The sequence below is a fragment of the Amphibalanus amphitrite genome, unplaced genomic scaffold (genome assembly GCF_019059575.1).
Source record: "Amphibalanus amphitrite isolate SeventyFive unplaced genomic scaffold, NRLGWU_Aamphi_draft 000705F_arrow, whole genome shotgun sequence".
NCBI lineage: Eukaryota > Metazoa > Arthropoda > Thecostraca > Balanomorpha > Balanidae > Amphibalanus > Amphibalanus amphitrite.
In genome coordinates, this window is record NW_024882199.1 from 159,253 (window position 1) to 168,388 (window position 9,136).

Below are 9,136 nucleotides of genomic sequence, written 5' to 3' on the forward strand. Positions count from 1 at the left end.
GTCACGAAAGGTCACGGTTTTCACTTTCTGCTACATGGGCGTGCGACACATGGTTTATGGCTTATTTTTCACGCCGAATCCGATGGTAATGGTTATATGTGACCCCAAGTCACTGTGCTGGTGATAAGTGTGCATTGAAAGCATAAAAAATCGTTTATACTATATATAACTAAACGAGGGCTAAGAAAAAAAGTCAATTTTTCAACTTTTTATTTTTGACATAAAAATGCACTTTTCTAGACGAGCTTTGTCCCAGGAATCTAGTGGTGCCATTTGTTTTCACATGCGATGTTCAGAAGTGCCTCTAATTCACGAAAATGCTTATGACGTCACCATGCCCTATGCATGTTGGAGCTTTTTTTTACAATTTGGGGGTCCAAAATTAAGATAGAAAGTTAAAGTTTGGGGCATCTAATGTTCTAATAGAGCTCTACAATATATATTCCGGTTTTTTGGAAATTCCCAAAATTTTGGATTCTATTAGCTGTTTTCCAAAAAATATAGTTTTTTGAATTTTTAGGGGTGAAAAACGCATTTTATGGAACATCCGAGATAGCCATTTTAAAGAACTCGTTGAGCTGCGTCTTTTCATGTCCTTAATTTGCAATTTCCTTCAAACCCTGATTTTCGGCGATTTTTTAAACATTTACCACTTTTTGACTAAAAACGCCATGTAGTTACATCACTAAAATCGATATATCTAAAAAAAAAATTAGGAAATTTTTTCTTAAAAATTGCACAGGAGACGTCAAATTGATGGGGACAAAGGTATGCCAAGTTTCAAGTAGATAGCGAAAGTGGTTCATGAGTTATTCAAGAAAAACGGAGGGGGGGGGGTCGGATCCGACCCCCCCAGGCGGTCGCGGGTTAACGTAAGAGATTCTAATGAAATTGATGGCATATAACAAATTACTGTGTGTGGTATGATATAATTGCGTGGTATATCGCAAATTGTGGTGTGTTGTGGGACGCGGGAAACTACCAACATCGTATATGGGTAGCGGTGGTGCTGGCGTAAGAGACGAGTCGATGCATTATTTTGCACCGTCAGTTTGACCGTAAGGAAGTGATATGCGCTAGAAATAGACATTGTAAAAGTCGCGCCAAAACAAAAACTTTGATGTGAAAAATTAGCCGCACTCGAAATGGAACAACGCAGAAGCAGTTTGTTTCGGAATAATAGCAAGAATTATATATACATGCATACATAGGTAGGTATGACTATGTAATTCCCTTTATATCTTTAAAACGAGGGTATCAAACCTGAATTTTCGAGAAATGTTCTCATATTTATTTGGTATGACATGCGGAAGAATAATTTATGACAACAATGATTTCGATTGTTGAAAAAACATTTATTTTTCGGCTTGGTGGCATTTCCCTAGATTTCGTGTGAAATCCATATATCCCTAGATCTTCGCTGATTTCCATAGAAAAGGGAAATTTCCGTAGCAGCGGTAACCCTGGTCTGTATGTCTATTCTGTGATTTTATATGATTTTTTGAACATATGCCGTTTTTGGTCGAAAACTCAGAAATCATGACGTCACTAAAACCTCGATATCTCAAAAATTTTCTGACCGTTTTTTTTTTGAAACTTTGTCACAATAAACTTCAATCAATTCCCTACAGGTAACCAAAATTTGGCGCGCCTGCGGCGCGCCGTTTTTATGCTATGGCCCGGCGAAAAAAGGGGGCGTTTAACGCCCCCCCCAGCAACTCGCGGTTTAATGCGCTGTAGCTCGTGGACCAGCACACAAAGGGGCCCATGAGGCGCTCCTAAGAGCCCTGAGGAACCCTTCTGAGTCGAAATATGGTCAGTGTGGACGCTGACGGCCAACTGGAGCCACAGATCCCCTCGGGCTCGTGTTAGGGACATTCGAGACCGGTGTGGGCCCTCAGAGGCGCCGGTGAGAGCCCTCACAGTCGCCGTTATGAAGGCTCTCGGAGAAATTGGCGTGGGACCATTACAGGCGGGTGTGGGGCCCCTAGGGAATAGAGCCTGTCCCTGGTGGGCTGGTAAGGGCCCTTAGAGGCCAGTTCAGTAATGGATGCTCGTCTCTAGTCTTTAGTCGGTCCCACAATTTTCGTAGTTCAAAAGTAGTTTATGAAAAAAACCTTTTTTGTCAATAACGGTCATATTTCCATTACTTGACCTTCCTCTGGACATCGGGAGCCTAAGCCATTGACCAGAGGTGAATTCTAATGAACATTATCAAAAGAACAGTTCAAAAGCTGCCGGTTGCGTTCTTGCGCGGCTTCCTATAGGTACATATTATATTTTCTGAGATAACAGCACGTTATACGAGCAGCCCAATGGTTACATAATATTTTTAACTTAGTGGAGTGTGGCAGGAACCGAAGCCGGAGCCGCCGTGACATTTTGCACAGAGTCGAAATCGGAACCGAAGCTTCCAAAACTTTTGATCAAATGCTTTACGATCTTTTGCTTTCGATTGTTTTTTTTTTTTCGTATCCGAAGGTTGGGACTTTTCAATTAAGACAATCACTACCACGTGGCCACGTGTTTGAGTCGCGTACCTCCCAGATTATCGTGTGTTTGCCGATTTGTGGCCTTATAGCACGAAAACAGCACCAGCCAAGAAGCCTGAAATGGCACAATCGGTGAGGGGACAAGTCCTGCTTGCACCACCGGTGGTCACGTGGCACACGTGCAAATCTGGGCACCTCCGTTGCGGAGATATTTTATAGTGAAATATTTAAATGTACATAACTTTTTCAGTTTAAGTCCGATTGTGCTAGAATTTGATGGGTGGATGAATTGTTAAGCGACATAAGCGAATGCGCCATGTTTGTTGCAGTGCGCCACGTTTGTCTCAAAGCGCCATTTTTGCCACAAAGCGCAGAATGTGCGTAACTTTGTCGAACATTGGACGATTAGGATGCGCTGTAATTAAGGGATGGCTGCTTAAACGGCAGATATGTATGCACCACATTTGCCGCAGGGCGCCATATTTGTCTTAATGCGTCAGTGTTTGCGTTTTGCCTACGGCGGGCGTTTTTTTGCGGCGGTGTTTGCGCTTTTTTCGGTGTTTGCGTTTGACGGCGGGCGGCCGTTTTTGCGTTTTTGGCGGTGTTTGCGTTTGGCGGCGGGCGGCCGTTTTTTGCGGCGTTTTGCGGTTGGCGGCGGGCGTGCGTGCGTTGCGGGCGTTTTTTGCGGCGGTGTTTGCGTTTTTTGCGGTTTTTGTGTTTGGCGGCGGACGAGCGGGCGATGTGGGTGTTTTTGCTGTTTGCGTTTGGCGGCGGGCGGCCGTTTTAGGGGCGGTTTGCGGCGGGCGGCCGTTTCTTGTGGCGTTTTGCGGTTTGCGGCGGGCGGCCGTTTTTTGCGGCGTTTTGTTGTTTGCGGCGGGCGGCCGTTTTTTACGGCGTTTTGCGGTTGCCGGCGGCCGACCGTTATTTGCGGTTAGCGGCGGGCGGCGGGCGGTCGTTTTTTGCGGCGTTTAGCGGTTTGCGGCGGTCGGCCGTTTTTGTGGCGTTTTGCGGTTCGCGGCGTGCGGCCGTTTTTTTTGCAGCGTTTCGCGGTTGGCGGCGGGCGATGCGGGCGTTTTTTTGCGGCGGCGGTGTTTGCGTTTTTTGCGGCGTTTGCGTTTTGCGGCGGACGGGCGTTTTTTTTGCGTTTTTTTTCTGCGGTTTTCGGCGGGCGGGCGGTTGTTTCTTTTTTGCGAAGTTTGCGTTGGCGTTTTGCGCGTTTTCCGGCGTTTGCGTTTTGCGGCGGGTGGGCGGTTTTTCACAATTAAAGTCCCAACCTTCGGATCCGCAGTGCTGTTCGACAAGCGCTGCCCGGGCCTATCCGAAGGTTGGGACTTTTCAATTAAGACAATCACTATTCTTTAGAATTGTGATTTTCTATTGAAAATCCCAACCTGAGCTACCTCTCTAGGGGGGTGTTTAGCGTTTCTGCCGCGATTTGGGTCATTTTGATTCCCGCAAAAACGGCTCCATTATATTTCTTGCCATTTTCAGCGTTTGGTCCCGTGTGGGGGAGCTACCTGCTGGCAAAGTTACAAGAAATATAATTGACACGTTTTGGGGTAATCGGCACGTGCATTTTCCCATAGGGTTAACATGGGGGAAAATTGGAAATTCGATTTGCGAAAAATTTCGTCAATTATATTTGATGACATTTTTAGGGTCGGATCTCGGGCTGGCACCCCAACTGACGGTGGTAATTATTTAAAATATAATTGACAAAATTTCGGGTAATCGTCACAAACAGTTACCCCATGTTGAGCCTATGTCGAATTCGAAAAATTATTTTCAAATCCATTTTGCAAAAAAATTCCACGTTAGATTTTGAAAATGTTCCAATATGTTGTGCCCCGGGGTGTCGGCTACCACATGGTATGGGTCAGATATGGGGCGATTGAAAAGCACGTGCCACGTGCAAACGTGTTTGATGGGGTAACCTCCGGGAAAATCCGACATTGGCCAACTGGGGGTCCTATGGCGTGGAAACGACTTTAACTAGCGACACCAAATCAGTGCAGCCGGTGAGCAGATGAGTCCAGCTTGTTGCACCAGTGGTCACGTGGCGCACGTGCTATTGCACGTGCCGTGGCACGGGGTCAATTTTGGTGCTTAAATATACTAGCATTGTGAAATGCAAGGAATGGGGGAAATGGCCGTCAGGCCGTCAGTTTTTATTGTAGGGTCGATCTGAAAACGGTTATACGCACAGAATGAAGCGGGCTAAAAAACTGCTATCTCGTTTTTTTTTGTAAAATGAAAAATTTAAAATTCTGGGGAAATTATATATTCGAAAGGTGAAATTTCCCTAAATTTTCCCGTTTTTCGAGTTTAGCCGTCCACTGTTCAGGGACGGTGACACCGGCCGGGATCATCTTTTACATGCTGATGGCTACGTCGATGGGTCATTACGTGGCGTGAACGGTGAAGCTGTCACAGGTCAGGCACGTGCCACGTGGCCACGTGTTTGAGTCGCGTACCTCCCAGATTATCGTGTTTTTGCAGATTTGTGGCCTTATAACACAAAAACAGCACAAGCCAGGAACACTGAAATGGTGCAATCAGTGAGGGGATAAGTCCTGCTTGCACCACCGGTGGTCACGTGGCACACGTGCAAATCTGGGCACCTCCGTTGCGGAGATATTTTATAGTGAAATATTCAAATGTACATAACTTTGTCAGTTTAAGTCCGATTGGGCTAGAATTTGGTGGGTGGATGAATTGTTAAGCGACATGAACGAATGCGCCATGTTTGTTGCAGTGCGCCACGTTTGTCTCAAAGCGCCATTTTTTCCGCAAAGCGCAGAATGTGCTTAACTTTGTCGAACATTGGACGATTAGGATGCGCTGTAATTAAGGGATGGCTGCTTACACGGCAGATATGAATACACCACATTTGCCGCAGGGCGCTATATTTGTCTTAATGCGTCAGTGTTAGCGTTTTGCCTACGGCGGGCGTTTTTTGCGGCGGCGTTTGCGTTTTTTTCGGTGTTTGCGTTTGACGGCGGGCGGCCGTTTTTGCGTTTTTGGCGGTGTTTGCGTTTGGCGGCGGGCGGCCGTTTTTTGCGGCGTTTTGCGGTTGGCGGCGGGTGTGCGTGCGTTGCGGGCGTTTTTTTTTTGCGGCGGTGTTTGCGTTTTTTGCGGTTTTTGTGTTTGGCGGCGGGCGGGCGGGCGATGCGGGTGTTTTTGCTGTTTGCGTTTGGCGGCGGGCGGCCGTTTTTTGCGGAGTTTTGCGGTTTGCGGCGGGCGGCCGTTTTTTGCGGCGTTTTGCGGTTTGCGGCGGGCGGCCGTTTTTGGCGGCGTTTTGTGGTTTGCGGCGGGCGGCCGTTTTTTGCGGCGTTTTGCGGTTGCCGGCGGCCGGCCGTTATTTGCGGTTAGCGGCGGGCGGCGGGCGGTCGTTTTTTGCGGTGTTTACCGGTTTGCGGCGGACGTCCGTTTTGCGGCGTTTTGCGGTTCGCGGCGTGCGGCCGTTTTTGCGGCGTGTCGCGGTTGGCGGGGGGCGATGCGGGCGTTTTTTTGCGGCGGCGGTGTTTGCGTTTTTTACGGTGTTTGTGTTTTGCGGCGGACGCGCGTTTTTTGCGGCATTTTGTGCGTTTTTTTCTGCGTTTTTCGGCGGGCGTGCGATTGTTTTTTTCGCGAAGTTTGCGTTGGCGTTTTGGGCGTGCGTTTTGCGCGTTTTGCGGTTTTGCGTTTGGCGGCGGGCGGGCGGTTTTTCACAATTAAAGTCCCAACCTTCGGATCCGCAGTGCTGTTCGACAAGCGCTGCCCGGGCCTATCCGAAGGTTGGGACTTTTCAATTAAGAACAATCACTATTCTTTAGAATTGTGATTTTCTATTGAAAATCCCAACCTGAGCTACCTCTCTAGGGGGACATTTGCGTTTCTGTCGGAAATTGGGTCATTTTGATCGCCGCCGAAACGGCACGGTAGAATTTGTTGCCATTTTCAGCGTTTGGTCCCGTATCGGGGAGCTACCTTCTGGCAAAGTTGCAAAAAATATAATTGACACGTTTTGGGGTAATCTGCACGTGCATTTTCCCATAGGGTTAACATGGGGGAAAATTTAAAATGCGATTTGCGCAAAAACTCCACGTTAGAAATGAATTATATTTTTACGGTCGGTTCCCGGGCCGGGACCCCACCTCATGGTGGTAAGCATTTAAAATATAAATGACAAAATTTCGGGTAATCGTGACGGACAGTTACCCCATGCTAAGCCTATGGCGATTTCGAAAAATTATTTTCAAATCGATTTTGCAAAAAAATTCCACGTTAGATTTTGAAAATGTTCCAATATGTTGTGCCCCGCGGTGTCGGCTACCACATGGTATGGGTCAGATATGGGGCGATTGAAAAGCACGTGCCACGTGCAAACGTGTTTGATGGGGTAACCTCCGGGAAAATCCGACATTGGCCTACTCGGGATTCTATGGCGCGGAATCAACTTCAACTAGCGACACCAAATCAGTGCAGCCGGTGAGCAGATGAGTCCAGCTTGTCGCACTAGTGGTCACGTGGCGCACGTGCTATTGCACGTGCCGTGGCACGGGGTCAATTTTGGTGCTTAAATATACTAGCATCGTGAAATGCAATGAGTGGGGGAAATAGCCGTCAGGCCGTCAGTTTTTATGATAGGGTCAATCTGAAAACGGGTTTAGGCACAGAATGAGGGGGGCTAAAAAACTGCTATCTCGGATTTTTTGTAAAATGAAAAATTTAAAATTCTGGGGAAATTATATATTCGAAAGGTGAAATTTCCCTAAATTTTCCCGTGTTTCGAGTTTAGCCGTCCACTGTTCAGAGACGGTGACACCGGCCGGGGTCATCTTTTACATGCTGATGGCCACGTCGATGGGTCATCACGTGGCGTGAACGGTGAAGCTATCAGAGGTCCGGCACGTGCCACGTGGCCACGTGTTTGAGTCGCGTACCTCCCACATAATGGTGTTTTGGCCAACTGGAGGCCGTATAGCGTGGAAACAGAACCAGCCAAAAATACTAAATTGGGTCAGTCGGTGAGGGGACAGGTCCTGCTTTCATCACCAGTGGTCACGTGGCACACGTGTTCAGCTGGGCTCCTCCTTTGCGGAGATATTTTATCGTGAAATATTCAAATGTCCATAACTTTCTCAAATATGGTCCGATTGAGTTCAAATTTGGTGGGTGGCTGCACAGTTAAGCGACATGAACGAATGCGCCATGTTTGTTGCAGTGCGCCACGTTTGTCTCAAAGCGCCATTTTTGCCGCAAAGCGCAGAATGTGCGTAACTTTGTCGAACATTGGACGATTAGGATGCACTGTAGGCCCGGGCAGCGCTTGTCGAACAGCACTGCAGATCCGAAGGTTGGGACTTTAATTGTGAAAAACCGCCCTCCCGCCCGCCGCCAAACGCAAACACCGCAAAACGCACGCCTAAAACGCCAACGCAAACTTCGCAAAAAAAAAACAATCGCCCGCCCGCCGAAAACCGCAGAAAAAACGCACAAAATGCCGCAAAAAAACGCGCGTCCGCCGCAAAACACAAACACCGCAAAAAACGCAAACACCGCCGCCGCAAAAAAACGCCCGCATCGCCCGCCGCCAACCGCGAAACGCCGCAAAAAACGGCCGCACGCCGCGAACCGCAAAACGCCGCAAAAACGGCCGCCCGCCGCAAACCGCTAAACGCCGCAAAAGACGACCGCCCGCCGCTAACCGCAAATAACGGCCGGCCGCCGGCAACCGCAAAACGCCGTAAAAAACGGCCGCCCGCCGCAAACCACAAAACGCCGCAAAAAACGGCCGCCCGCCGCAAACCGCAAAACGCCGCAAAAAACGGCCGCCCGCCGCAAACCGCCGCTAAAACGGCCGCCCGCCGCCAAACGCAAACAGCAAAAACACCCGCATCGCCCGCCCGCCCGCCGCCAAACACAAAAACCGCAAAAAACGCAAACACCGCCGCAAAAAACGCCCGCAACGCACGCACTGCCGCCACCAACCGCAAAACGCCGCAAAAAACAGCCGCCCGCCGCCAAACGCAAACACCGCCAAAAACGCAAAAACGGCCGCCCGCCGTCAAACGCAAACCCCGAAAAAACGCAAACACCGCCGCAAAAAACGCCCGCCGTAAGCAAAACGCTAACACTGACGCATTAACCTTCGCCCCAGTGGGGGGGGGCATATGTTACCACCCTGTCACGTTTTTTGCATGTGAATAAAAAACCGCGGCGCGTAGCGCCGCGCCGCTTGGGGTAGCTTTTGGTACATCAATTTTGGACAATGTGTGAAATTTTTGACCCCAGGTCATGCCAGGTCAGGTCACCAGGTCAAGTTAACTGACCAAGCCTTAAAAAAAGTTTGCAATCATGTCCAGCCTGCAGTGTTTGTCAGAAAGGTTTGAAACTTGGTGGATTGCATGCTGTTATGGGTGCCTACAATTTGTATATCTCGGATTTTTTATATCCGTGACCTAAGGTCAGGTCAGTGGCATGACCTTTCCATTACAAGTCAATGGAGAAAAATGAAAATGCCTCTAGATCCGTGTGTACGCATAGGAACAGTCCAAATATTTCAGAATCACAATGATTTAGTCCACTCGTGATGACCAAGGTGTCATTTTTGCTGATAACCTCTAGAAAGGTCATCCGAGGTCATTTGAGGCTACAAACAG